The following is a 27,134-nucleotide window of genomic DNA, read 5'->3' on the forward strand; positions in this document are numbered from 1 at the left end:
TAGCCAGATAGATTTGCAAATATTCTTGTAGCTCAGCGACACATCGCAATTTGCAGTGCAGCTCGACGTCTCAAACTATGTTCACAGGCCATAAATCCCTCTCGCTGGGAGGCTGCCTGAGACTTTGGCAAGCAGTTCGCAACATGGATCTCATGGTTCACCTTGAGATGACGTGGCAACTCAGATCCGTTGCCGCACCAGGAGCAAGTGCGCACTTTCAATCGTCATGATTGGATGAAGCCTCTGATGAGTTCACCTAAAATCTCCACATGCGACTTGTGCCAAAATTGTTTGATATAACCTAGGTGTCAAGTGTCTTGCAAACTCTTCCCTTGTCAATGGCATGAAGTAACGACGTGTCGTTGTCGGTGTTACTGATGCTGCCATTTTAAATGAAAGAAGTAATCTTCTTTGAGCAACGATTCAGGCTGAAGAGGCATCCTCTGGGTTCCATGGTGTAATGGTGAGCACTCTGGACTCTGAATCCAGCGATCCGAGTTCAAATCTCGGTGGAACCTTGTACTTTTGACAATCCCGCCGACAGGTTCGGCAAATTGCGTCTCCTTTACAATTGCCGTGGCGTCCGATTCGAGAGGACAAATTTAGAACCAGCACGCCTGCTGTTGTAATGCGCATGGCTGAGCTTCTTGAGCCAGTTTCCTGCACCGTCATTGTTTTGGATCTTGGCCCTGCTCTTTATCTGTCCCATTGAAAGGATGCAACATTTTGCGTCGCACAAGGAGAACCATTCGACGGGCCGCTGGGAACATTGTCGCCAATGTGAATGCAGAAAAGTCATGATCCTGAACGCAACAGCAATGTTGCTTCCGTGGTGTAACGGTGAGCACTCGGGACTTTGAAACCAGCGATCCGAGTTCAAATCTCGGTGGAATCGAGTTTCTCGTTCCCCCGGCTGCTGTTAAAATTTGAGGCAGGTGTGTGGAATCCTGAAGAGCTGAAGGTCTTTGCTGTTCTCCGTGCCTTTTCTGGCTTTCAGCTCTTCATAATCTTGAGCGAGAGGCGGCTCAGGCAGATGCCATATGCCTGAGTTGGAGGCATTGGCTGCACGGCATTTGAAATTCAACAGGCAAGCTCGAAAGCATTCAAGGGCAGGCAGATATCGTTTGAATTACCTCCTTGAAGAGCATCAATTTTATCCCGTCTTTCCTGATCAAGCCTCGTGCACCACTGCATAGCAATGCTCATTTTCGGATCATTTGGCAAGAGTGTCATGTTAGCGAGAAGTAGGGAAGAGAAGCAGCATTGTTACGAGTGATGCTTGACTGCAGCTCTTTCATTTGCAGAGCAGACAATCTTAGGTGCAGAGCAAGTGCGAGAGCTGAAGCAATGTGTTGCTAAACATGAAGCCAAAGTGGAATGGTGGACATGAAATTGTCAAGCGCTTGCAATTTTGCTAGCCAGATAGATTTGCAAATTTTCTTGTAGCTCAGCGACACATCGCAATTTGAAGTGCAGCTCCACATCTCAAACTATGTTCACTGGTCATAAATCCCTCTCGCTGGGAGGCTGCCTGAGACTTTGGCAAGCAGTTCGCAACATGGGTCTCATGGTTCACCTTCAGATGACGTGGCAACGTAGATGCGTTGCCGAACCAGGAGCAAGTGCGCACTTTCAATGGTCATGATTGGATGAAGCCTCTGATGTGTTCTCCTAAAATCTCCCCATGCGACTTGTGCCAAAATTGTTTGATATAACCTAGGTGTCAAGCGTCTTGCAAACTCTTCTCAAACTCAAACTTGTCAATGGCATCAAGTAACGACGTGTCGTTGTCGGTGTTACTGATGCTGCCATATTAAATGAAAGAAGTAATCTTATTTGAGCTACGATTCAGCCGGGAGCGGCATCCTCTGGGTTCCATGGCGTAATGGTGAACGCTCTGGACTCTAGATCCAGCGATCAGAGTTCAAATCTCGGTGGAACATTGTACTTTTGACAATCCCGCCGACAGGATCGGCAAATTGCGTCTCCTTTACAATTGCCGTGGCGTCCGATTCGAGAGGACGAATTTTGAACCAGCTCGCCTGCCGTTGGAATGCGAATGGCTGAGCCTCTTGTGCCAGCAGCCTGCACTGTCGTTGTTTTGGCTCTTGGCCCTGCTCTTTATCTGTCCCATTGAAAGGATGCAACAGTTTGCATCACAAGAGGAGAAGCATTCGACGGGTCGCAGGGAACTTTGGCGCCAATGTGAATGCAGAAAAGACATGAGCCTTAGGACAGCAGCTCAGTTGGTTCCATGGTGTAACGGTCAGCACTCTGGACTTTGAATCCAGCGATCCGAGTTCAAATCTCGGTGGAACCAAGTTTCTCGTTTGCCCAGCTGCTGTTAAAATTTGAGGCAGGCGAGTGGAACCCTGAAGAGCTGAGGGTCTTTGCTGATTACTGTGCTTTTTCTGGCTTTCAACTCTTCATATTCTTGAGCAATAGGCAGCTCAGGCTGATGCCATATGCCTGAGCTGGAGGCAATTTGAAATACAAAGGGCAAGCTCGAAAGCATTCAAGGGCAGGCAGATATCGTTTGAATTACCTCCTTGAAGAGCATCACTTTTATCCCGTCTTTCCTGAGCAAGTCTCGTGCACCACTGCTTAGCAATGCTCATTTTCGGATCATTTGGCAAGAGTGTCATATTACCGAGAAGTAGGGAAGAGAAGCAGCATTGTTACGAGTGGCAGCTTGACTGCAGCTCTTTCATTTGCAGAGCAGACAATCTTAGGTGCAGAGCAAGTGCGAGAGCTGAAGCAATGTGTTGCCAAACATGAAGCCAAAGTGGAATGGTGGACTTGAAGTTGTCAAGCGCTTGCAATTTTGCTAGCCAGATAGATTTGCAAATATTCTTGTAGCTCAGCGACACATCGCAATTTGCAGTGCAGCTCGACGTCTCAAACTATGTTCACAAGCCATAAATCCCTCTCGCTGGGAGGCTGCCTGAGACTTTGGCAAGCAGTTCGCAACATGGATCTCATGGTTCACCTTGAGATGACGTGGCAACTCAGATCCGTTGCCGCACCAGGAGCAAGTGCGCACTTTCAATCGTCATGATTGGATGAAGCCTCTGATGAGTTCACCTAAAATCTCCACATGCGACTTGTGCCAAAATTGTTTGATATAACCTAGGTGTCAAGTGTCTTGCAAACTCTTCCCTTGTCAATGGCATGAAGTAACGACGTGTCGTTGTCGGTGTTACTGATGCTGCCATTTTAAATGAAAGAAGTAATCTTCTTTGAGCAACGATTCAGGCTGAAGAGGCATCCTCTGGGTTCCATGGTGTAATGGTGAGCACTCTGGACTCTGAATCCAGCGATCCGAGTTCAAATCTCGGTGGAACCTTGTACTTTTGACAATCCCGCCTACAGGTTCGGCAAATTGCGTCTCCTTTACAATTGCCGTGGCGTCCGATTCGAGAGGACAAATTTAGAACCAGCACGCCTGCTGTTGTAATGCGCATGGCTGAGCTTCTTGAGCCAGCTTCCTGCACCGTCATTGTTTTGGATCTTGGCCCTGCTCTTTATCTGTCCCATTGAAAGGATGCAACATTTTGCGTCGCACAAGGAGAACCATTCGACGGGCCGCTGGGAACATTGTCGCCAATGTGAATGCAGAAAAGTCATGATCCTGAACGCAACAGCAATGTTGCTTCCGTGGTGTAACGGTGAGCACTCGGGACTTTGAAACCAGCGATCCGAGTTCAAATCTCGGTGGAATCGAGTTTCTCGTTCCCCCGGCTGCTGTTAAAATTTGAGGCAGGTGTGTGGAATCCTGAAGAGCTGAAGGTCTTTGCTGTTCTCCGTGCCTTTTCTGGCTTTCAGCTCTTCATAATCTTGAGCGAGAGGCGGCTCAGGCAGATGCCATATGCCTGAGTTGGAGGCATTGGCTGCACGGCATTTGAAATTCAACAGGCAAGCTCGAAAGCATTCAAGGGCAGGCAGATATCGTTTGAATTACCTCCTTGAAGAGCATCAATTTTATCCCGTCTTTCCTGATCAAGCCTCGTGCACCACTGCATAGCAATGCTCATTTTCGGATCATTTGGCAAGAGTGTCATGTTAGCGAGAAGTAGGGAAGAGAAGCAGCATTGTTACGAGTGATGCTTGACTGCAGCTCTTTCATTTGCAGAGCAGACAATCTTAGGTGCAGAGCAAGTGCGAGAGCTGAAGCAATGTGTTGCTAAACATGAAGCCAAAGTGGAATGGTGGACATGAAATTGTCAAGCGCTTGCAATTTTGCTAGCCAGATAGATTTGCAAATTTTCTTGTAGCTCAGCGACACATCGCAATTTGAAGTGCAGCTCCACATCTCAAACTATGTTCACTGGCCATAAATCCCTCTCGCTGGGAGGCTGCCTGAGACTTTGGCAAGCAGTTCGCAACATGGGTCTCATGGTTCACCTTCAGATGACGTGGCAACGCAGATGCGTTGCCGAACCAGGAGCAAGTGCGCACTTTCAATGGTCATGATTGGATGAAGCCTCTGATGTGTTCTCCTAAAATCTCCCCATGCGACTTGTGCCAAAATTGTTTGATATAACCTAGGTGTCAAGCGTCTTGCAAACTCTTCTCAAACTCAAACTTGTCAATGGCATCAAGTAACGACGTGTCGTTGTCGGTGTTACTGATGCTGCCATATTAAATGAAAGAAGTAATCTTATTTGAGCTACGATTCAGCCGGGAGCGGCATCCTCTGGGTTCCATGGCGTAATGGTGAACGCTCTGGACTCTAGATCCAGCGATCAGAGTTCAAATCTCGGTGGAACATTGTACTTTTGACAATCCCGCCGACAGGATCGGCAAATTGCGTCTCCTTTACAATTGCCGTGGCGTCCGATTCGAGAGGACGAATTTTGAACCAGCTCGCCTGCCGTTGGAATGCGAATGGCTGAGCCTCTTGTGCCAGCAGCCTGCACTGTCGTTGTTTTGGCTCTTGGCCCTGCTCTTTATCTGTCCCATTGAAAGGATGCAACAGTTTGCATCACAAGAGGAGAAGCATTCGACGGGTCGCAGGGAACTTTGGCGCCAATGTGAATGCAGAAAAGACATGAGCCTTAGGACAGCAGCTCAGTTGGTTCCATGGTGTAACGGTCAGCACTCTGGACTTTGAATCCAGCGATCCGAGTTCAAATCTCGGTGGAACCAAGTTTCTCGTTTGCCCAGCTGCTGTTAAAATTTGAGGCAGGCGAGTGGAACCCTGAAGAGCTGAGGGTCTTTGCTGATTACTGTGCTTTTTCTGGCTTTCAACTCTTCATATTCTTGAGCAATAGGCAGCTCAGGCTGATGCCATATGCCTGAGCTGGAGGCAATTTGAAATACAAAGGGCAAGCTCGAAAGCATTCAAGGGCAGGCAGATATCGTTTGAATTACCTCCTTGAAGAGCATCACTTTTATCCCGTCTTTCCTGAGCAAGTCTCGTGCACCACTGCTTAGCAATGCTCATTTTCGGATCATTTGGCAAGAGTGTCATATTACCGAGAAGTAGGGAAGAGAAGCAGCATTGTTACGAGTGGCAGCTTGACTGCAGCTCTTTCATTTGCAGAGCAGACAATCTTAGGTGCAGAGCAAGTGCGAGAGCTGAAGCAATGTGTTGCCAAACATGAAGCCAAAGTGGAATGGTGGACTTGAAGTTGTCAAGCGCTTGCAATTTTGCTAGCCAGATAGATTTGCAAATATTCTTGTAGCTCAGCGACACATCGCAATTTGCAGTGCAGCTCGACGTCTCAAACTATGTTCACAAGCCATAAATCCCTCTCGCTGGGAGGCTGCCTGAGACTTTGGCAAGCAGTTCGCAACATGGATCTCATGGTTCACCTTGAGATGACGTGGCAACTCAGATCCGTTGCCGCACCAGGAGCAAGTGCGCACTTTCAATCGTCATGATTGGATGAAGCCTCTGATGAGTTCACCTAAAATCTCCACATGCGACTTGTGCCAAAATTGTTTGATATAACCTAGGTGTCAAGTGTCTTGCAAACTCTTCCCTTGTCAATGGCATGAAGTAACGACGTGTCGTTGTCGGTGTTACTGATGCTGCCATTTTAAATGAAAGAAGTAATCTTCTTTGAGCAACGATTCAGGCTGAAGAGGCATCCTCTGGGTTCCATGGTGTAATGGTGAGCACTCTGGACTCTGAATCCAGCGATCCGAGTTCAAATCTCGGTGGAACCTTGTACTTTTGACAATCCCGCCGACAGGTTCGGCAAATTGCGTCTCCTTTACAATTGCCGTGGCGTCCGATTCGAGAGGACAAATTTAGAACCAGCACGCCTGCTGTTGTAATGCGCATGGCTGAGCTTCTTGAGCCAGCTTCCTGCACCGTCATTGTTTTGGATCTTGGCCCTGCTCTTTATCTGTCCCATTGAAAGGATGCAACATTTTGCGTCGCACAAGGAGAACCATTCGACGGGCCGCTGGGAACATTGTCGCCAATGTGAATGCAGAAAAGTCATGATCCTGAACGCAACAGCAATGTTGCTTCCGTGGTGTAACGGTGAGCACTCGGGACTTTGAAACCAGCGATCCGAGTTCAAATCTCGGTGGAATCGAGTTTCTCGTTCCCCCGGCTGCTGTTAAAATTTGAGGCAGGTGTGTGGAATCCTGAAGAGCTGAAGGTCTTTGCTGTTCTCCGTGCCTTTTCTGGCTTTCAGCTCTTCATAATCTTGAGCGAGAGGCGGCTCAGGCAGATGCCATATGCCTGAGTTGGAGGCATTGGCTGCACGGCATTTGAAATTCAACAGGCAAGCTCGAAAGCATTCAAGGGCAGGCAGATATCGTTTGAATTACCTCCTTGAAGAGCATCAATTTTATCCCGTCTTTCCTGATCAAGCCTCGTGCACCACTGCATAGCAATGCTCATTTTCGGATCATTTGGCAAGAGTGTCATGTTAGCGAGAAGTAGGGAAGAGAAGCAGCATTGTTACGAGTGATGCTTGACTGCAGCTCTTTCATTTGCAGAGCAGACAATCTTAGGTGCAGAGCAAGTGCGAGAGCTGAAGCAATGTGTTGCTAAACATGAAGCCAAAGTGGAATGGTGGACATGAAATTGTCAAGCGCTTGCAATTTTGCTAGCCAGATAGATTTGCAAATTTTCTTGTAGCTCAGCGACACATCGCAATTTGAAGTGCAGCTCCACATCTCAAACTATGTTCACTGGCCATAAATCCCTCTCGCTGGGAGGCTGCCTGAGACTTTGGCAAGCAGTTCGCAACATGGGTCTCATGGTTCACCTTCAGATGACGTGGCAACGCAGATGCGTTGCCGAACCAGGAGCAAGTGCGCACTTTCAATGGTCATGATTGGATGAAGCCTCTGATGTGTTCTCCTAAAATCTCCCCATGCGACTTGTGCCAAAATTGTTTGATATAACCTAGGTGTCAAGCGTCTTGCAAACTCTTCTCAAACTCAAACTTGTCAATGGCATCAAGTAACGACGTGTCGTTGTCGGTGTTACTGATGCTGCCATATTAAATGAAAGAAGTAATCTTATTTGAGCTACGATTCAGCCGGGAGCGGCATCCTCTGGGTTCCATGGCGTAATGGTGAACGCTCTGGACTCTAGATCCAGCGATCAGAGTTCAAATCTCGGTGGAACATTGTACTTTTGACAATCCCGCCGACAGGATCGGCAAATTGCGTCTCCTTTACAATTGCCGTGGCGTCCGATTCGAGAGGACGAATTTTGAACCAGCTCGCCTGCCGTTGGAATGCGAATGGCTGAGCCTCTTGTGCCAGCAGCCTGCACTGTCGTTGTTTTGGCTCTTGGCCCTGCTCTTTATCTGTCCCATTGAAAGGATGCAACAGTTTGCATCACAAGAGGAGAAGCATTCGACGGGTCGCAGGGAACTTTGGCGCCAATGTGAATGCAGAAAAGACATGAGCCTTAGGACAGCAGCTCAGTTGGTTCCATGGTGTAACGGTCAGCACTCTGGACTTTGAATCCAGCGATCCGAGTTCAAATCTCGGTGGAACCAAGTTTCTCGTTTGCCCAGCTGCTGTTAAAATTTGAGGCAGGCGAGTGGAACCCTGAAGAGCTGAGGGTCTTTGCTGATTACTGTGCTTTTTCTGGCTTTCAACTCTTCATATTCTTGAGCAATAGGCAGCTCAGGCTGATGCCATATGCCTGAGCTGGAGGCAATTTGAAATACAAAGGGCAAGCTCGAAAGCATTCAAGGGCAGGCAGATATCGTTTGAATTACCTCCTTGAAGAGCATCACTTTTATCCCGTCTTTCCTGAGCAAGTCTCGTGCACCACTGCTTAGCAATGCTCATTTTCGGATCATTTGGCAAGAGTGTCATATTACCTAGAAGTAGGGAAGAGAAGCAGCATTGTTACGAGTGGCAGCTTGACTGCAGCTCTTTCATTTGCAGAGCAGACAATCTTAGGTGCAGAGCAAGTGCGAGAGCTGAAGCAATGTGTTGCCAAACATGAAGCCAAAGTGGAATGGTGGACTTGAAGTTGTCAAGCGCTTGCAATTTTGCTAGCCAGATAGATTTGCAAATATTCTTGTAGCTCAGCGACACATCGCAATTTGCAGTGCAGCTCGACGTCTCAAACTATGTTCACAGGCCATAAATCCCTCTCGCTGGGAGGCTGCCTGAGACTTTGGCAAGCAGTTCGCAACATGGATCTCATGGTTCACCTTGAGATGACGTGGCAACTCAGATCCGTTGCCGCACCAGGAGCAAGTGCGCACTTTCAATCGTCATGATTGGATGAAGCCTCTGATGAGTTCACCTAAAATCTCCACATGCGACTTGTGCCAAAATTGTTTGATATAACCTAGGTGTCAAGTGTCTTGCAAACTCTTCCCTTGTCAATGGCATGAAGTAACGACGTGTCGTTGTCGGTGTTACTGATGCTGCCATTTTAAATGAAAGAAGTAATCTTCTTTGAGCAACGATTCAGGCTGAAGAGGCATCCTCTGGGTTCCATGGTGTAATGGTGAGCACTCTGGACTCTGAATCCAGCGATCCGAGTTCAAATCTCGGTGGAACCTTGTACTTTTGACAATCCCGCCGACAGGTTCGGCAAATTGCGTCTCCTTTACAATTGCCGTGGCGTCCGATTCGAGAGGACAAATTTAGAACCAGCACGCCTGCTGTTGTAATGCGCATGGCTGAGCTTCTTGAGCCAGTTTCCTGCACCGTCATTGTTTTGGATCTTGGCCCTGCTCTTTATCTGTCCCATTGAAAGGATGCAACATTTTGCGTCGCACAAGGAGAACCATTCGACGGGCCGCTGGGAACATTGTCGCCAATGTGAATGCAGAAAAGTCATGATCCTGAACGCAACAGCAATGTTGCTTCCGTGGTGTAACGGTGAGCACTCGGGACTTTGAAACCAGCGATCCGAGTTCAAATCTCGGTGGAATCGAGTTTCTCGTTCCCCCGGCTGCTGTTAAAATTTGAGGCAGGTGTGTGGAATCCTGAAGAGCTGAAGGTCTTTGCTGTTCTCCGTGCCTTTTCTGGCTTTCAGCTCTTCATAATCTTGAGCGAGAGGCGGCTCAGGCAGATGCCATATGCCTGAGTTGGAGGCATTGGCTGCACGGCATTTGAAATTCAACAGGCAAGCTCGAAAGCATTCAAGGGCAGGCAGATATCGTTTGAATTACCTCCTTGAAGAGCATCAATTTTATCCCGTCTTTCCTGATCAAGCCTCGTGCACCACTGCATAGCAATGCTCATTTTCGGATCATTTGGCAAGAGTGTCATGTTAGCGAGAAGTAGGGAAGAGAAGCAGCATTGTTACGAGTGATGCTTGACTGCAGCTCTTTCATTTGCAGAGCAGACAATCTTAGGTGCAGAGCAAGTGCGAGAGCTGAAGCAATGTGTTGCTAAACATGAAGCCAAAGTGGAATGGTGGACATGAAATTGTCAAGCGCTTGCAATTTTGCTAGCCAGATAGATTTGCAAATTTTCTTGTAGCTCAGCGACACATCGCAATTTGAAGTGCAGCTCCACATCTCAAACTATGTTCACTGGTCATAAATCCATCTCGCTGGGAGGCTGCCTGAGACTTTGGCAAGCAGTTCGCAACATGGGTCTCATGGTTCACCTTGAGATGACGTGGCAACGCAGATGCGTTGCCGAACCAGGAGCAAGTGCGCACTTTCAATGGTCATGATTGGATGAAGCCTCTGATGTGTTCTCCTAAAATCTCCCCATGCGACTTGTGCCAAAATTGTTTGATATAACCTAGGTGTCAAGCGTCTTGCAAACTCTTCTCAAACTCAAACTTGTCAATGGCATCAAGTAACGACGTGTCGTTGTCGGTGTTACTGATGCTGCCATATTAAATGAAAGAAGTAATCTTATTTGAGCTACGATTCAGCCGGGAGCGGCATCCTCTGGGTTCCATGGCGTAATGGTGAACGCTCTGGACTCTAGATCCAGCGATCAGAGTTCAAATCTCGGTGGAACATTGTACTTTTGACAATCCCGCCGACAGGATCGGCAAATTGCGTCTCCTTTACAATTGCCGTGGCGTCCGATTCGAGAGGACGAATTTTGAACCAGCTCGCCTGCCGTTGGAATGCGAATGGCTGAGCCTCTTGTGCCAGCAGCCTGCACTGTCGTTGTTTTGGCTCTTGGCCCTGCTCTTTATCTGTCCCATTGAAAGGATGCAACAGTTTGCATCACAAGAGGAGAAGCATTCGACGGGTCGCAGGGAACTTTGGCGCCAATGTGAATGCAGAAAAGACATGAGCCTTAGGACAGCAGCTCAGTTGGTTCCATGGTGTAACGGTCAGCACTCTGGACTTTGAATCCAGCGATCCGAGTTCAAATCTCGGTGGAACCAAGTTTCTCGTTTGACCAGCTGCTGTTAAAATTTGAGGCAGGCGAGTGGAACCCTGAAGAGCTGAGGGTCTTTGCTGATTACTGTGCTTTTTCTGGCTTTCAACTCTTCATATTCTTGAGCAATAGGCAGCTCAGGCTGATGCCATATGCCTGAGTTGGAGGCAATTTGAAATACAAAGGGCAAGCTCGAAAGCATTCAAGGGCAGGCAGATATCGTTTGAATTACCTCCTTGAAGAGCATCACTTTTATCCCGTCTTTCCTGAGCAAGTCTCGTGCACCACTGCTTAGCAATGCTCATTTTCGGATCATTTGGCAAGAGTGTCATATTACCGAGAAGTAGGGAAGAGAAGCAGCATTGTTACGAGTGGCAGCTTGACTGCAGCTCTTTCATTTGCAGAGCAGACAATCTTAGGTGCAGAGCAAGTGCGAGAGCTGAAGCAATGTGTTGCCAAACATGAAGCCAAAGTGGAATGGTGGACTTGAAGTTGTCAAGCGCTTGCAATTTTGCTAGCCAGATAGATTTGCAAATATTCTTGTAGCTCAGCGACACATCGCAATTTGCAGTGCAGCTCGACGTCTCAAACTATGTTCACAGGCCATAAATCCCTCTCGCTGGGAGGCTGCCTGAGACTTTGGCAAGCAGTTCGCAACATGGATCTCATGGTTCACCTTGAGATGACGTGGCAACTCAGATCCGTTGCCGCACCAGGAGCAAGTGCGCACTTTCAATCGTCATGATTGGATGAAGCCTCTGATGAGTTCACCTAAAATCTCCACATGCGACTTGTGCCAAAATTGTTTGATATAACCTAGGTGTCAAGTGTCTTGCAAACTCTTCCCTTGTCAATGGCATGAAGTAACGACGTGTCGTTGTCGGTGTTACTGATGCTGCCATTTTAAAAGAAAGAAGTAATCTTCTTTGAGCAACGATTCAGGCTGAAGAGGCATCCTCTGGGTTCCATGGTGTAATGGTGAGCACTCTGGACTCTGAATCCAGCGATCCGAGTTCAAATCTCGGTGGAACCTTGTACTTTTGACAATCCCGCCGACAGGTTCGGCAAATTGCGTCTCCTTTACAATTGCCGTGGCGTCCGATTCGAGAGGACAAATTTAGAACCAGCACGCCTGCTGTTGTAATGCGCATGGCTGAGCTTCTTGAGCCAGCTTCCTGCACCGTCATTGTTTTGGATCTTGGCCCTGCTCTTTATCTGTCCCATTGAAAGGATGCAACATTTTGCGTCGCACAAGGAGAACCATTCGACGGGCCGCTGGGAACATTGTCGCCAATGTGAATGCAGAAAAGTCATGATCCTGAACGCAACAGCAATGTTGCTTCCGTGGTGTAACGGTGAGCACTCGGGACTTTGAAACCAGCGATCCGAGTTCAAATCTCGGTGGAATCGAGTTTCTCGTTCCCCCGGCTGCTGTTAAAATTTGAGGCAGGTGTGTGGAATCCTGAAGAGCTGAAGGTCTTTGCTGTTCTCCGTGCCTTTTCTGGCTTTCAGCTCTTCATAATCTTGAGCGAGAGGCGGCTCAGGCAGATGCCATATGCCTGAGTTGGAGGCATTGGCTGCACGGCATTTGAAATTCAACAGGCAAGCTCGAAAGCATTCAAGGGCAGGCAGATATCGTTTGAATTACCTCCTTGAAGAGCATCAATTTTATCCCGTCTTTCCTGATCAAGCCTCGTGCACCACTGCATAGCAATGCTCATTTTCGGATCATTTGGCAAGAGTGTCATGTTAGCGAGAAGTAGGGAAGAGATGCAGCATTGTTACGAGTGATGCTTGACTGCAGCTCTTTCATTTGCAGAGCAGACAATCTTTGGTGCAGAGCAAGTGCGAGAGCTGAAGCAATGTGTTGCTAAACATGAAGCCAAAGTGGAATGGTGGACATGAAATTGTCAAGCGCTTGCAATTTTGCTAGCCAGATAGATTTGCAAATTTTCTTGTAGCTCAGCGACACATCGCAATTTGAAGTGCAGCTCCACATCTCAAACTATGTTCACTGGTCATAAATCCCTCTCGCTGGGAGGCTGCCTGAGACTTTGGCAAGCAGTTCGCAACATGGGTCTCATGGTTCACCTTCAGATGACGTGGCAACGTAGATGCGTTGCCGAACCAGGAGCAAGTGCGCACTTTCAATGGTCATGATTGGATGAAGCCTCTGATGTGTTCTCCTAAAATCTCCCCATGCGACTTGTGCCAAAATTGTTTGATATAACCTAGGTGTCAAGCGTCTTGCAAACTCTTCTCAAACTCAAACTTGTCAATGGCATCAAGTAACGACGTGTCGTTGTCGGTGTTACTGATGCTGCCATATTAAATGAAAGAAGTAATCTTATTTGAGCTACGATTCAGCCGGGAGCGGCATCCTCTGGGTTCCATGGCGTAATGGTGAACGCTCTGGACTCTAGATCCAGCGATCAGAGTTCAAATCTCGGTGGAACATTGTACTTTTGACAATCCCGCCGACAGGATCGGCAAATTGCGTCTCCTTTACAATTGCCGTGGCGTCCGATTCGAGAGGACGAATTTTGAACCAGCTCGCCTGCCGTTGGAATGCGAATGGCTGAGCCTCTTGTGCCAGCAGCCTGCACTGTCGTTGTTTTGGCTCTTGGCCCTGCTCTTTATCTGTCCCATTGAAAGGATGCAACAGTTTGCATCACAAGAGGAGAAGCATTCGACGGGTCGCAGGGAACTTTGGCGCCAATGTGAATGCAGAAAAGACATGAGCCTTAGGACAGCAGCTCAGTTGGTTCCATGGTGTAACGGTCAGCACTCTGGACTTTGAATCCAGCGATCCGAGTTCAAATCTCGGTGGAACCAAGTTTCTCGTTTGCCCAGCTGCTGTTAAAATTTGAGGCAGGCGAGTGGAACCCTGAAGAGCTGAGGGTCTTTGCTGATTACTGTGCTTTTTCTGGCTTTCAACTCTTCATATTCTTGAGCAATAGGCAGCTCAGGCTGATGCCATATGCCTGAGCTGGAGGCAATTTGAAATACAAAGGGCAAGCTCGAAAGCATTCAAGGGCAGGCAGATATCGTTTGAATTACCTCCTTGAAGAGCATCACTTTTATCCCGTCTTTCCTGAGCAAGTCTCGTGCACCACTGCTTAGCAATGCTCATTTTCGGATCATTTGGCAAGAGTGTCATATTACCGAGAAGTAGGGAAGAGAAGCAGCATTGTTACGAGTGGCAGCTTGACTGCAGCTCTTTCATTTGCAGAGCAGACAATCTTAGGTGCAGAGCAAGTGCGAGAGCTGAAGCAATGTGTTGCCAAACATGAAGCCAAAGTGGAATGGTGGACTTGAAGTTGTCAAGCGCTTGCAATTTTGCTAGCCAGATAGATTTGCAAATATTCTTGTAGCTCAGCGACACATCGCAATTTGCAGTGCAGCTCGACGTCTCAAACTATGTTCACAGGCCATAAATCCCTCTCGCTGGGAGGCTGCCTGAGACTTTGGCAAGCAGTTCGCAACATGGATCTCATGGTTCACCTTGAGATGACGTGGCAACTCAGATCCGTTGCCGCACCAGGAGCAAGTGCGCACTTTCAATCGTCATGATTGGATGAAGCCTCTGATGAGTTCACCTAAAATCTCCACATGCGACTTGTGCCAAAATTGTTTGATATAACCTAGGTGTCAAGTGTCTTGCAAACTCTTCCCTTGTCAATGGCATGAAGTAACGACGTGTCGTTGTCAGTGTTACTGATGCTGCCATTTTAAATGAAAGAAGTAATCTTCTTTGAGCAACGATTCAGGCTGAAGAGGCATCCTCTGGGTTCCATGGTGTAATGGTGAGCACTCTGGACTCTGAATCCAGCGATCCGAGTTCAAATCTCGGTGGAACCTTGTACTTTTGACAATCCCGCCTACAGGTTCGGCAAATTGCGTCTCCTTTACAATTGCCGTGGCGTCCGATTCGAGAGGACAAATTTAGAACCAGCACGCCTGCTGTTGTAATGCGCATGGCTGAGCTTCTTGAGCCAGCTTCCTGCACCGTCATTGTTTTGGATCTTGGCCCTGCTCTTTATCTGTCCCATTGAAAGGATGCAACATTTTGCGTCGCACAAGGAGAACCATTCGACGGGCCGCTGGGAACATTGTCGCCAATGTGAATGCAGAAAAGTCATGATCCTGAACGCAACAGCAATGTTGCTTCCGTGGTGTAACGGTGAGCACTCGGGACTTTGAAACCAGCGATCCGAGTTCAAATCTCGGTGGAATCGAGTTTCTCGTTCCCCCGGCTGCTGTTAAAATTTGAGGCAGGTGTGTGGAATCCTGAAGAGCTGAAGGTCTTTGCTGTTCTCCGTGCCTTTTCTGGCTTTCAGCTCTTCATAATCTTGAGCGAGAGGCGGCTCAGGCAGATGCCATATGCCTGAGTTGGAGGCATTGGCTGCACGGCATTTGAAATTCAACAGGCAAGCTCGAAAGCATTCAAGGGCAGGCAGATATCGTTTGAATTACCTCCTTGAAGAGCATCAATTTTATCCCGTCTTTCCTGATCAAGCCTCGTGCACCACTGCATAGCAATGCTCATTTTCGGATCATTTGGCAAGAGTGTCATGTTAGCGAGAAGTAGGGAAGAGAAGCAGCATTGTTACGAGTGATGCTTGACTGCAGCTCTTTCATTTGCAGAGCAGACAATCTTAGGTGCAGAGCAAGTGCGAGAGCTGAAGCAATGTGTTGCTAAACATGAAGCCAAAGTGGAATGGTGGACATGAAATTGTCAAGCGCTTGCAATTTTGCTAGCCAGATAGATTTGCAAATTTTCTTGTAGCTCAGCGACACATCGCAATTTGAAGTGCAGCTCCACATCTCAAACTATGTTCACTGGCCATAAATCCCTCTCGCTGGGAGGCTGCCTGAGACTTTGGCAAGCAGTTCGCAACATGGGTCTCATGGTTCACCTTCAGATGACGTGGCAACGCAGATGCGTTGCCGAACCAGGAGCAAGTGCGCACTTTCAATGGTCATGATTGGATGAAGCCTCTGATGTGTTCTCCTAAAATCTCCCCATGCGACTTGTGCCAAAATTGTTTGATATAACCTAGGTGTCAAGCGTCTTGCAAACTCTTCTCAAACTCAAACTTGTCAATGGCATCAAGTAACGACGTGTCGTTGTCGGTGTTACTGATGCTGCCATATTAAATGAAAGAAGTAATCTTATTTGAGCTACGATTCAGCCGGGAGCGGCATCCTCTGGGTTCCATGGCGTAATGGTGAACGCTCTGGACTCTAGATCCAGCGATCAGAGTTCAAATCTCGGTGGAACATTGTACTTTTGACAATCCCGCCGACAGGATCGGCAAATTGCGTCTCCTTTACAATTGCCGTGGCGTCCGATTCGAGAGGACGAATTTTGAACCAGCTCGCCTGCCGTTGGAATGCGAATGGCTGAGCCTCTTGTGCCAGCAGCCTGCACTGTCGTTGTTTTGGCTCTTGGCCCTGCTCTTTATCTGTCCCATTGAAAGGATGCAACAGTTTGCATCACAAGAGGAGAAGCATTCGACGGGTCGCAGGGAACTTTGGCGCCAATGTGAATGCAGAAAAGACATGAGCCTTAGGACAGCAGCTCAGTTGGTTCCATGGTGTAACGGTCAGCACTCTGGACTTTGAATCCAGCGATCCGAGTTCAAATCTCGGTGGAACCAAGTTTCTCGTTTGCCCAGCTGCTGTTAAAATTTGAGGCAGGCGAGTGGAACCCTGAAGAGCTGAGGGTCTTTGCTGATTACTGTGCTTTTTCTGGCTTTCAACTCTTCATATTCTTGAGCAATAGGCAGCTCAGGCTGATGCCATATGCCTGAGCTGGAGGCAATTTGAAATACAAAGGGCAAGCTCGAAAGCATTCAAGGGCAGGCAGATATCGTTTGAATTACCTCCTTGAAGAGCATCACTTTTATCCCGTCTTTCCTGAGCAAGTCTCGTGCACCACTGCTTAGCAATGCTCATTTTCGGATCATTTGGCAAGAGTGTCATATTACCGAGAAGTAGGGAAGAGAAGCAGCATTGTTACGAGTGGCAGCTTGACTGCAGCTCTTTCATTTGCAGAGCAGACAATCTTAGGTGCAGAGCAAGTGCGAGAGCTGAAGCAATGTGTTGCCAAACATGAAGCCAAAGTGGAATGGTGGACTTGAAGTTGTCAAGCGCTTGCAATTTTGCTAGCCAGATAGATTTGCAAATATTCTTGTAGCTCAGCGACACATCGCAATTTGCAGTGCAGCTCGACGTCTCAAACTATGTTCACAGGCCATAAATCCCTCTCGCTGGGAGGCTGCCTGAGACTTTGGCAAGCAGTTCGCAACATGGATCTCATGGTTCACCTTGAGATGACGTGGCAACTCAGATCCGTTGCCGCACCAGGAGCAAGTGCGCACTTTCAATCGTCATGATTGGATGAAGCCTCTGATGAGTTCACCTAAAATCTCCACATGCGACTTGTGCCAAAATTGTTTGATATAACCTAGGTGTCAAGTGTCTTGCAAACTCTTCCCTTGTCAATGGCATGAAGTAACGACGTGTCGTTGTCGGTGTTACTGATGCTGCCATTTTAAATGAAAGAAGTAATCTTCTTTGAGCAACGATTCAGGCTGAAGAGGCATCCTCTGGGTTCCATGGTGTAATGGTGAGCACTCTGGACTCTGAATCCAGCGATCCGAGTTCAAATCTCGGTGGAACCTTGTACTTTTGACAATCCCGCCGACAGGTTCGGCAAATTGCGTCTCCTTTACAATTGCCGTGGCGTCCGATTCGAGAGGACAAATTTAGAACCAGCACGCCTGCTGTTGTAATGCGCATGGCTGAGCTTCTTGAGCCAGTTTCCTGCACCGTCATTGTTTTGGATCTTGGCCCTGCTCTTTATCTGTCCCATTGAAAGGATGCAACATTTTGCGTCGCACAAGGAGAACCATTCGACGGGCCGCTGGGAACATTGTCGCCAATGTGAATGCAGAAAAGTCATGATCCTGAACGCAACAGCAATGTTGCTTCCGTGGTGTAACGGTGAGCACTCGGGACTTTGAAACCAGCGATCCGAGTTCAAATCTCGGTGGAATCGAGTTTCTCGTTCCCCCGGCTGCTGTTAAAATTTGAGGCAGGTGTGTGGAATCCTGAAGAGCTGAAGGTCTTTGCTGTTCTCCGTGCCTTTTCTGGCTTTCAGCTCTTCATAATCTTGAGCGACAGGCGGCTCAGGCAGATGCCATATGCCTGAGTTGGAGGCATTGGCTGCACGGCATTTGAAATTCAACAGGCAAGCTCGAAAGCATTCAAGGGCAGGCAGATATCGTTTGAATTACCTCCTTGAAGAGCATCAATTTTATCCCGTCTTTCCTGATCAAGCCTCGTGCACCACTGCATAGCAATGCTCATTTTCGGATCATTTGGCAAGAGTGTCATGTTAGCGAGAAGTAGGGAAGAGAAGCAGCATTGTTACGAGTGATGCTTGACTGCAGCTCTTTCATTTGCAGAGCAGACAATCTTAGGTGCAGAGCAAGTGCGAGAGCTGAAGCAATGTGTTGCTAAACATGAAGCCAAAGTGGAATGGTGGACATGAAATTGTCAAGCGCTTGCAATTTTGCTAGCCAGATAGATTTGCAAATTTTCTTGTAGCTCAGCGACACATCGCAATTTGAAGTGCAGCTCCACATCTCAAACTATGTTCACTGGCCATAAATCCCTCTCGCTGGGAGGCTGCCTGAGACTTTGGCAAGCAGTTCGCAACATGGGTCTCATGGTTCACCTTCAGATGACGTGGCAACGCAGATGCGTTGCCGAACCAGGAGCAAGTGCGCACTTTCAATGGTCATGATTGGATGAAGCCTCTGATGTGTTCTCCTAAAATCTCCCCATGCGACTTGTGCCAAAATTGTTTGATATAACCTAGGTGTCAAGCGTCTTGCAAACTCTTCTCAAACTCAAACTTGTCAATGGCATCAAGTAACGACGTGTCGTTGTCGGTGTTACTGATGCTGCCATATTAAATGAAAGAAGTAATCTTATTTGAGCTACGATTCAGCCGGGAGCGGCATCCTCTGGGTTCCATGGCGTAATGGTGAACGCTCTGGACTCTAGATCCAGCGATCAGAGTTCAAATCTCGGTGGAACATTGTACTTTTGACAATCCCGCCGACAGGATCGGCAAATTGCGTCTCCTTTACAATTGCCGTGGCGTCCGATTCGAGAGGACGAATTTTGAACCAGCTCGCCTGCCGTTGGAATGCGAATGGCTGAGCCTCTTGTGCCAGCAGCCTGCACTGTCGTTGTTTTGGCTCTTGGCCCTGCTCTTTATCTGTCCCATTGAAAGGATGCAACAGTTTGCATCACAAGAGGAGAAGCATTCGACGGGTCGCAGGGAACTTTGGCGCCAATGTGAATGCAGAAAAGACATGAGCCTTAGGACAGCAGCTCAGTTGGTTCCATGGTGTAACGGTCAGCACTCTGGACTTTGAATCCAGCGATCCGAGTTCAAATCTCGGTGGAACCAAGTTTCTCGTTTGCCCAGCTGCTGTTAAAATTTGAGGCAGGCGAGTGGAACCCTGAAGAGCTGAGGGTCTTTGCTGATTACTGTGCTTTTTCTGGCTTTCAACTCTTCATATTCTTGAGCAATAGGCAGCTCAGGCTGATGCCATATGCCTGAGCTGGAGGCAATTTGAAATACAAAGGGCAAGCTCGAAAGCATTCAAGGGCAGGCAGATATCGTTTGAATTACCTCCTTGAAGAGCATCACTTTTATCCCGTCTTTCCTGAGCAAGTCTCGTGCACCACTGCTTAGCAATGCTCATTTTCGGATCATTTGGCAAGAGTGTCATATTACCGAGAAGTAGGGAAGAGAAGCAGCATTGTTACGAGTGGCAGCTTGACTGCAGCTCTTTCATTTGCAGAGCAGACAATCTTAGGTGCAGAGCAAGTGCGAGAGCTGAAGCAATGTGTTGCCAAACATGAAGCCAAAGTGGAATGGTGGACTTGAAGTTGTCAAGCGCTTGCAATTTTGCTAGCCAGATAGATTTGCAAATATTCTTGTAGCTCAGCGACACATCGCAATTTGCAGTGCAGCTCGACGTCTCAAACTATGTTCACAGGCCATAAATCCCTCTCGCTGGGAGGCTGCCTGAGACTTTGGCAAGCAGTTCGCAACATGGATCTCATGGTTCACCTTGAGATGACGTGGCAACTCAGATCCGTTGCCGCACCAGGAGCAAGTGCGCACTTTCAATCGTCATGATTGGATGAAGCCTCTGATGAGTTCACCTAAAATCTCCACATGCGACTTGTGCCAAAATTGTTTGATATAACCTAGGTGTCAAGTGTCTTGCAAACTCTTCCCTTGTCAATGGCATGAAGTAACGACGTGTCGTTGTCGGTGTTACTGATGCTGCCATTTTAAATGAAAGAAGTAATCTTCTTTGAGCAACGATTCAGGCTGAAGAGGCATCCTCTGGGTTCCATGGTGTAATGGTGAGCACTCTGGACTCTGAATCCAGCGATCCGAGTTCAAATCTCGGTGGAACCTTGTACTTTTGACAATCCCGCCGACAGGTTCGGCAAATTGCGTCTCCTTTACAATTGCCGTGGCGTCCGATTCGAGAGGACAAATTTAGAACCAGCACGCCTGCTGTTGTAATGCGCATGGCTGAGCTTCTTGAGCCAGTTTCCTGCACCGTCATTGTTTTGGATCTTGGCCCTGCTCTTTATCTGTCCCATTGAAAGGATGCAACATTTTGCGTCGCACAAGGAGAACCATTCGACGGGCCGCTGGGAACATTGTCGCCAATGTGAATGCAGAAAAGTCATGATCCTGAACGCAACAGCAATGTTGCTTCCGTGGTGTAACGGTGAGCACTCGGGACTTTGAAACCAGCGATCCGAGTTCAAATCTCGGTGGAATCGAGTTTCTCGTTCCCCCGGCTGCTGTTAAAATTTGAGGCAGGTGTGTGGAATCCTGAAGAGCTGAAGGTCTTTGCTGTTCTCCGTGCCTTTTCTGGCTTTCAGCTCTTCATAATCTTGAGCGAGAGGCGGCTCAGGCAGATGCCATATGCCTGAGTTGGAGGCATTGGCTGCACGGCATTTGAAATTCAACAGGCAAGCTCGAAAGCATTCAAGGGCAGGCAGATATCGTTTGAATTACCTCCTTGAAGAGCATCAATTTTATCCCGTCTTTCCTGATCAAGCCTCGTGCACCACTGCTTAGCAATGCTCATTTTCGGATCATTTGGCAAGAGTGTCATGTTAGCGAGAAGTAGGGAAGAGAAGCAGCATTGTTACGAGTGATGCTTGACTGCAGCTCTTTCATTTGCAGAGCAGACAATCTTAGGTGCAGAGCAAGTGCGAGAGCTGAAGCAATGTGTTGCTAAACATGAAGCCAAAGTGGAATGGTGGACATGAAATTGTCAAGCGCTTGCAATTTTGCTAGCCAGATAGATTTGCAAATTTTCTTGTAGCTCAGCGACACATCGCAATTTGAAGTGCAGCTCCACATCTCAAACTATGTTCACTGGCCATAAATCCCTCTCGCTGGGAGGCTGCCTGAGACTTTGGCAAGCAGTTCGCAACATGGGTCTCATGGTTCACCTTCAGATGACGTGGCAACACAGATCCGTTGCCGCACCAGGAGCAAGGGCGCACTTTCAATCGTCATGATTGGATGATACCTCTGATGAGTTCACCTAAAATCTCCACATGCGACTTGTGCCAAAATTGTTTGATATAACCTAGGTGTCAAGTGTCTTGCAAACTCTTCCCTTGTCAATGGCATGAAGTAACGACGTGTCGTTGTCGGTGTTACTGATGCTGCCATTTTAAATGAAAGAAGTAATCTTCTTTGAGCAACGATTCAGTCTGAAGAGGCATCCTCTGGCTTCCATGGTGTAATGGTGAGCACTCTGGACTCTGAATCCAGCGATCCGAGTTCAAATCTCGGTGGAACCTTGTACTTTTGACAATCCCGCCGACAGGTTCGGCAAATTGCGTCTCCTTTACAATTGCCGTGGCGTCCGATTCGAGAGGACAAAGTTAGAACCAGCACGCCTGCTGTTGTAATGCGCATGGCTGAGCTTCTTGAGCCAGCTTCCTGCACCGTCATTGTTTTGGATCTTGGCCCTGCTCTTTATCTGTCCCATTGAAAGGATGCAACATTTTGCGTCGCACAAGGAGAACCATTCGACGGGCCGCTGGGAACATTGTCGCCAATGTGAATGCAGAAAAGTCATGATCCTGAACGCAACAGCAATGTTGCTTCCGTGGTGTAACGGTGAGCACTCGGGACTTTGAAACCAGCGATCCGAGTTCAAATCTCGGTGGAATCGAGTTTCTCGTTCCCCCGGCTGCTGTTAAAATTTGAGGCAGGTGTGTGGAATCCTGAAGAGCTGAAGGTCTTTGCTGTTCTCCGTGCCTTTTCTGGCTTTCAGCTCTTCATAATCTTGAGCGAGAGGCGGCTCAGGCAGATGCCATATGCCTGAGTTGGAGGCATTGGCTGCACGGCATTTGAAATTCAACAGGCAAGCTCGAAAGCATTCAAGGGCAGGCAGATATCGTTTGAATTACCTCCTTGAAGAGCATCAATTTTATCCCGTCTTTCCTGATCAAGCCTCGTGCACCACTGCATAGCAATGCTCATTTTCGGATCATTTGGCAAGAGTGTCATGTTAGCGAGAAGTAGGGAAGAGAAGCAGCATTGTTACGAGTGATGCTTGACTGCAGCTCTTTCATTTGCAGAGCAGACAATCTTAGGTGCAGAGCAAGTGCGAGAGCTGAAGCAATGTGTTGCTAAACATGAAGCCAAAGTGGAATGGTGGACATGAAATTGTCAAGCGCTTGCAATTTTGCTAGCCAGATAGATTTGCAAATTTTCTTGTAGCTCAGCGACACATCGCAATTTGAAGTGCAGCTCCACATCTCAAACTATGTTCACTGGCCATAAATCCCTCTCGCTGGGAGGCTGCCTGAGACTTTGGCAAGCAGTTCGCAACATGGGTCTCATGGTTCACCTTCAGATGACGTGGCAACGCAGATGCGTTGCCGAACCAGGAGCAAGTGCGCACTTTCAATGGTCATGATTGGATGAAGCCTCTGATGTGTTCTCCTAAAATCTCCCCATGCGACTTGTGCCAAAATTGTTTGATATAACCTAGGTGTCAAGCGTCTTGCAAACTCTTCTCAAACTCAAACTTGTCAATGGCATCAAGTAACGACGTGTCGTTGTCGGTGTTACTGATGCTGCCATATTAAATGAAAGAAGTAATCTTATTTGAGCTACGATTCAGCCGGGAGCGGCATCCTCTGGGTTCCATGGCGTAATGGTGAACGCTCTGGACTCTAGATCCAGCGATCAGAGTTCAAATCTCGGTGGAACATTGTACTTTTGACAATCCCGCCGACAGGATCGGCAAATTGCGTCTCCTTTACAATTGCCGTGGCGTCCGATTCGAGAGGACGAATTTTGAACCAGCTCGCCTGCCGTTGGAATGCGAATGGCTGAGCCTCTTGTGCCAGCAGCCTGCACTGTCGTTGTTTTGGCTCTTGGCCCTGCTCTTTATCTGTCCCATTGAAAGGATGCAACAGTTTGCATCACAAGAGGAGAAGCATTCGACGGGTCGCAGGGAACTTTGGCGCCAATGTGAATGCAGAAAAGACATGAGCCTTAGGACAGCAGCTCAGTTGGTTCCATGGTGTAACGGTCAGCACTCTGGACTTTGAATCCAGCGATCCGAGTTCAAATCTCGGTGGAACCAAGTTTCTCGTTTGCCCAGCTGCTGTTAAAATTTGAGGCAGGCGAGTGGAACCCTGAAGAGCTGAGGGTCTTTGCTGATTACTGTGCTTTTTCTGGCTTTCAACTCTTCATATTCTTGAGCAATAGGCAGCTCAGGCTGATGCCATATGCCTGAGCTGGAGGCAATTTGAAATACAAAGGGCAAGCTCGAAAGCATTCAAGGGCAGGCAGATATCGTTTGAATTACCTCCTTGAAGAGCATCACTTTTATCCCGTCTTTCCTGAGCAAGTCTCGTGCACCACTGCTTAGCAATGCTCATTTTCGGATCATTTGGCAAGAGTGTCATATTACCGAGAAGTAGGGAAGAGAAGCAGCATTGTTACGAGTGGCAGCTTGACTGCAGCTCTTTCATTTGCAGAGCAGACAATCTTAGGTGCAGAGCAAGTGCGAGAGCTGAAGCAATGTGTTGCCAAACATGAAGCCAAAGTGGAATGGTGGACTTGAAGTTGTCAAGCGCTTGCAATTTTGCTAGCCAGATAGATTTGCAAATATTCTTGTAGCTCAGCGACACATCGCAATTTGCAGTGCAGCTCGACGTCTCAAACTATGTTCACAGGCCATAAATCCCTCTCGCTGGGAGGCTGCCTGAGACTTTGGCAAGCAGTTCGCAACATGGATCTCATGGTTCACCTTGAGATGACGTGGCAACTCAGATCCGTTGCCGCACCAGGAGCAAGTGCGCACTTTCAATCGTCATGATTGGATGAAGCCTCTGATGAGTTCACCTAAAATCTCCACATGCGACTTGTGCCAAAATTGTTTGATATAACCTAGGTGTCAAGTGTCTTGCAAACTCTTCCCTTGTCAATGGCATGAAGTAACGACGTGTCGTTGTCGGTGTTACTGATGCTGCCATTTTAAATGAAAGAAGTAATCTTCTTTGAGCAACGATTCAGGCTGAAGAGGCATCCTCTGGGTTCCATGGTGTAATGGTGAGCACTCTGGACTCTGAATCCAGCGATCCGAGTTCAAATCTCGGTGGAACCTTGTACTTTTGACAATCCCGCCGACAGGTTCGGCAAATTGCGTCTCCTTTACAATTGCCGTGGCGTCCGATTCGAGAGGACAAATTTAGAACCAGCACGCCTGCTGTTGTAATGCGCATGGCTGAGCTTCTTGAGCCAGTTTCCTGCACCGTCATTGTTTTGGATCTTGGCCCTGCTCTTTATCTGTCCCATTGAAAGGATGCAACATTTTGCGTCGCACAAGGAGAACCATTCGACGGGCCGCTGGGAACATTGTCGCCAATGTGAATGCAGAAAAGTCATGATCCTGAACGCAACAGCAATGTTGCTTCCGTGGTGTAACGGTGAGCACTCGGGACTTTGAAACCAGCGATCCGAGTTCAAATCTCGGTGGAATCGAGTTTCTCGTTCCCCCGGCTGCTGTTAAAATTTGAGGCAGGTGTGTGGAATCCTGAAGAGCTGAAGGTCTTTGCTGTTCTCCGTGCCTTTTCTGGCTTTCAGCTCTTCATAATCTTGAGCGAGAGGCGGCTCAGGCAGATGCCATATGCCTGAGTTGGAGGCATTGGCTGCACGGCATTTGAAATTCAACAGGCAAGCTCGAAAGCATTCAAGGGCAGGCAGATATCGTTTGAATTACCTCCTTGAAGAGCATCAATTTTATCCCGTCTTTCCTGATCAAGCCTCGTGCACCACTGCTTAGCAATGCTCATTTTCGGATCATTTGGCAAGAGTGTCATGTTAGCGAGAAGTAGGGAAGAGAAGCAGCATTGTTACGAGTGATGCTTGACTGCAGCTCTTTCATTTGCAGAGCAGACAATCTTAGGTGCAGAGCAAGTGCGAGAGCTGAAGCAATGTGTTGCTAAACATGAAGCCAAAGTGGAATGGTGGACATGAAATTGTCAAGCGCTTGCAATTTTGCTAGCCAGATAGATTTGCAAATTTTCTTGTAGCTCAGCGACACATCGCAATTTGAAGTGCAGCTCCACATCTCAAACTATGTTCACTGGCCATAAATCCCTCTCGCTGGGAGGCTGCCTGAGACTTTGGCAAGCAGTTCGCAACATGGGTCTCATGGTTCACCTTCAGATGACGTGGCAACACAGATCCGTTGCCGCACCAGGAGCAAGGGCGCACTTTCAATCGTCATGATTGGATGATACCTCTGATGAGTTCACCTAAAATCTCCACATGCGACTTGTGCCAAAATTGTTTGATATAACCTAGGTGTCAAGTGTCTTGCAAACTCTTCCCTTGTCAATGGCATGAAGTAACGACGTGTCGTTGTCGGTGTTACTGATGCTGCCATTTTAAATGAAAGAAGTAATCTTCTTTGAGCAACGATTCAGTCTGAAGAGGCATCCTCTGGCTTCCATGGTGTAATGGTGAGCACTCTGGACTCTGAATCCAGCGATCCGAGTTCAAATCTCGGTGGAACCTTGTACTTTTGACAATCCCGCCGACAGGTTCGGCAAATTGCGTCTCCTTTACAATTGCCGTGGCGTCCGATTCGAGAGGACAAAGTTAGAACCAGCACGCCTGCTGTTGTAATGCGCATGGCTGAGCTTCTTGAGCCAGCTTCCTGCACCGTCATTGTTTTGGATCTTGGCCCTGCTCTTTATCTGTCCCATTGAAAGGATGCAACATTTTGCGTCGCACAAGGAGAACCATTCGACGGGCCGCTGGGAACATTGTCGCCAATGTGAATGCAGAAAAGTCATGATCCTGAACGCAACAGCAATGTTGCTTCCGTGGTGTAACGGTGAGCACTCGGGACTTTGAAACCAGCGATCCGAGTTCAAATCTCGGTGGAATCGAGTTTCTCGTTCCCCCGGCTGCTGTTAAAATTTGAGGCAGGTGTGTGGAATCCTGAAGAGCTGAAGGTCTTTGCTGTTCTCCGTGCCTTTTCTGGCTTTCAGCTCTTCATAATCTTGAGCGAGAGGCGGCTCAGGCAGATGCCATATGCCTGAGTTGGAGGCATTGGCTGCACGGCATTTGAAATTCAACAGGCAAGCTCGAAAGCATTCAAGGGCAGGCAGATATCGTTTGAATTACCTCCTTGAAGAGCATCAATTTTATCCCGTCTTTCCTGATCAAGCCTCGTGCACCACTGCATAGCAATGCTCATTTTCGGATCATTTGGCAAGAGTGTCATGTTAGCGAGAAGTAGGGAAGAGAAGCAGCATTGTTACGAGTGATGCTTGACTGCAGCTCTTTCATTTGCAGAGCAGACAATCTTAGGTGCAGAGCAAGTGCGAGAGCTGAAGCAATGTGTTGCTAAACATGAAGCCAAAGTGGAATGGTGGACATGAAATTGTCAAGCGCTTGCAATTTTGCTAGCCAGATAGATTTGCAAATTTTCTTGTAGCTCAGCGACACATCGCAATTTGAAGTGCAGCTCCACATCTCAAACTATGTTCACTGGCCATAAATCCCTCTCGCTGGGAGGCTGCCTGAGACTTTGGCAAGCAGTTCGCAACATGGGTCTCATGGTTCACCTTCAGATGACGTGGCAACGCAGATGCGTTGCCGAACCAGGAGCAAGTGCGCACTTTCAATGGTCATGATTGGATGAAGCCTCTGATGTGTTCTCCTAAAATCT

The 27,134-nt window shown here is 48.0% G+C and overlaps 19 non-coding genes across 19 annotated transcripts; all 19 read left to right on the forward strand.

Annotated features, from left to right (window-relative positions):
• Positions 1-446: 446 nt before the first annotated feature.
• On the forward strand, positions 447-518 carry trnaq-cug (transfer RNA glutamine (anticodon CUG)). Its single transcript has one exon. It is a non-coding gene; the product is annotated as a tRNA-Gln (tRNA).
• A 1,730-nt stretch (positions 519-2,248) lies between these two features.
• On the forward strand, positions 2,249-2,320 carry trnaq-uug (transfer RNA glutamine (anticodon UUG)). The gene has a single exon. It is a non-coding gene; the product is annotated as a tRNA-Gln (tRNA).
• Positions 2,321-3,274: 954 nt separating this feature from the next.
• On the forward strand, positions 3,275-3,346 carry trnaq-cug (transfer RNA glutamine (anticodon CUG)). The gene has a single exon. It is a non-coding gene; the product is annotated as a tRNA-Gln (tRNA).
• A 1,730-nt stretch (positions 3,347-5,076) lies between these two features.
• trnaq-uug (transfer RNA glutamine (anticodon UUG)) lies at positions 5,077-5,148 on the forward strand. Its single transcript has one exon. It is a non-coding gene; the product is annotated as a tRNA-Gln (tRNA).
• Positions 5,149-6,102: 954 nt separating this feature from the next.
• trnaq-cug (transfer RNA glutamine (anticodon CUG)) lies at positions 6,103-6,174 on the forward strand. The gene has a single exon. It is a non-coding gene; the product is annotated as a tRNA-Gln (tRNA).
• A 1,730-nt stretch (positions 6,175-7,904) lies between these two features.
• On the forward strand, positions 7,905-7,976 carry trnaq-uug (transfer RNA glutamine (anticodon UUG)). Its single transcript has one exon. It is a non-coding gene; the product is annotated as a tRNA-Gln (tRNA).
• A 954-nt stretch (positions 7,977-8,930) lies between these two features.
• trnaq-cug (transfer RNA glutamine (anticodon CUG)) lies at positions 8,931-9,002 on the forward strand. Its single transcript has one exon. It is a non-coding gene; the product is annotated as a tRNA-Gln (tRNA).
• Positions 9,003-10,732: 1,730 nt separating this feature from the next.
• Positions 10,733-10,804, forward strand: trnaq-uug (transfer RNA glutamine (anticodon UUG)). The gene has a single exon. It is a non-coding gene; the product is annotated as a tRNA-Gln (tRNA).
• A 954-nt stretch (positions 10,805-11,758) lies between these two features.
• trnaq-cug (transfer RNA glutamine (anticodon CUG)) lies at positions 11,759-11,830 on the forward strand. Its single transcript has one exon. It is a non-coding gene; the product is annotated as a tRNA-Gln (tRNA).
• A 1,730-nt stretch (positions 11,831-13,560) lies between these two features.
• Positions 13,561-13,632, forward strand: trnaq-uug (transfer RNA glutamine (anticodon UUG)). The gene has a single exon. It is a non-coding gene; the product is annotated as a tRNA-Gln (tRNA).
• Positions 13,633-14,586: 954 nt separating this feature from the next.
• On the forward strand, positions 14,587-14,658 carry trnaq-cug (transfer RNA glutamine (anticodon CUG)). Its single transcript has one exon. It is a non-coding gene; the product is annotated as a tRNA-Gln (tRNA).
• A 1,730-nt stretch (positions 14,659-16,388) lies between these two features.
• trnaq-uug (transfer RNA glutamine (anticodon UUG)) lies at positions 16,389-16,460 on the forward strand. The gene has a single exon. It is a non-coding gene; the product is annotated as a tRNA-Gln (tRNA).
• A 954-nt stretch (positions 16,461-17,414) lies between these two features.
• Positions 17,415-17,486, forward strand: trnaq-cug (transfer RNA glutamine (anticodon CUG)). Its single transcript has one exon. It is a non-coding gene; the product is annotated as a tRNA-Gln (tRNA).
• Positions 17,487-19,216: 1,730 nt separating this feature from the next.
• trnaq-uug (transfer RNA glutamine (anticodon UUG)) lies at positions 19,217-19,288 on the forward strand. Its single transcript has one exon. It is a non-coding gene; the product is annotated as a tRNA-Gln (tRNA).
• Positions 19,289-20,242: 954 nt separating this feature from the next.
• trnaq-cug (transfer RNA glutamine (anticodon CUG)) lies at positions 20,243-20,314 on the forward strand. Its single transcript has one exon. It is a non-coding gene; the product is annotated as a tRNA-Gln (tRNA).
• A 1,342-nt stretch (positions 20,315-21,656) lies between these two features.
• trnaq-cug (transfer RNA glutamine (anticodon CUG)) lies at positions 21,657-21,729 on the forward strand. The gene has a single exon. It is a non-coding gene; the product is annotated as a tRNA-Gln (tRNA).
• A 1,730-nt stretch (positions 21,730-23,459) lies between these two features.
• On the forward strand, positions 23,460-23,531 carry trnaq-uug (transfer RNA glutamine (anticodon UUG)). Its single transcript has one exon. It is a non-coding gene; the product is annotated as a tRNA-Gln (tRNA).
• A 954-nt stretch (positions 23,532-24,485) lies between these two features.
• Positions 24,486-24,557, forward strand: trnaq-cug (transfer RNA glutamine (anticodon CUG)). The gene has a single exon. It is a non-coding gene; the product is annotated as a tRNA-Gln (tRNA).
• Positions 24,558-25,899: 1,342 nt separating this feature from the next.
• On the forward strand, positions 25,900-25,972 carry trnaq-cug (transfer RNA glutamine (anticodon CUG)). The gene has a single exon. It is a non-coding gene; the product is annotated as a tRNA-Gln (tRNA).
• The last annotated feature ends 1,162 nt before the right edge of the window (positions 25,973-27,134 follow it).

The sequence above is a fragment of the Cetorhinus maximus genome, chromosome 34 (genome assembly GCF_964194155.1).
Source record: "Cetorhinus maximus chromosome 34, sCetMax3.hap1.1, whole genome shotgun sequence".
Classification (NCBI taxonomy): Eukaryota; Metazoa; Chordata; class Chondrichthyes; order Lamniformes; family Cetorhinidae; genus Cetorhinus; species Cetorhinus maximus.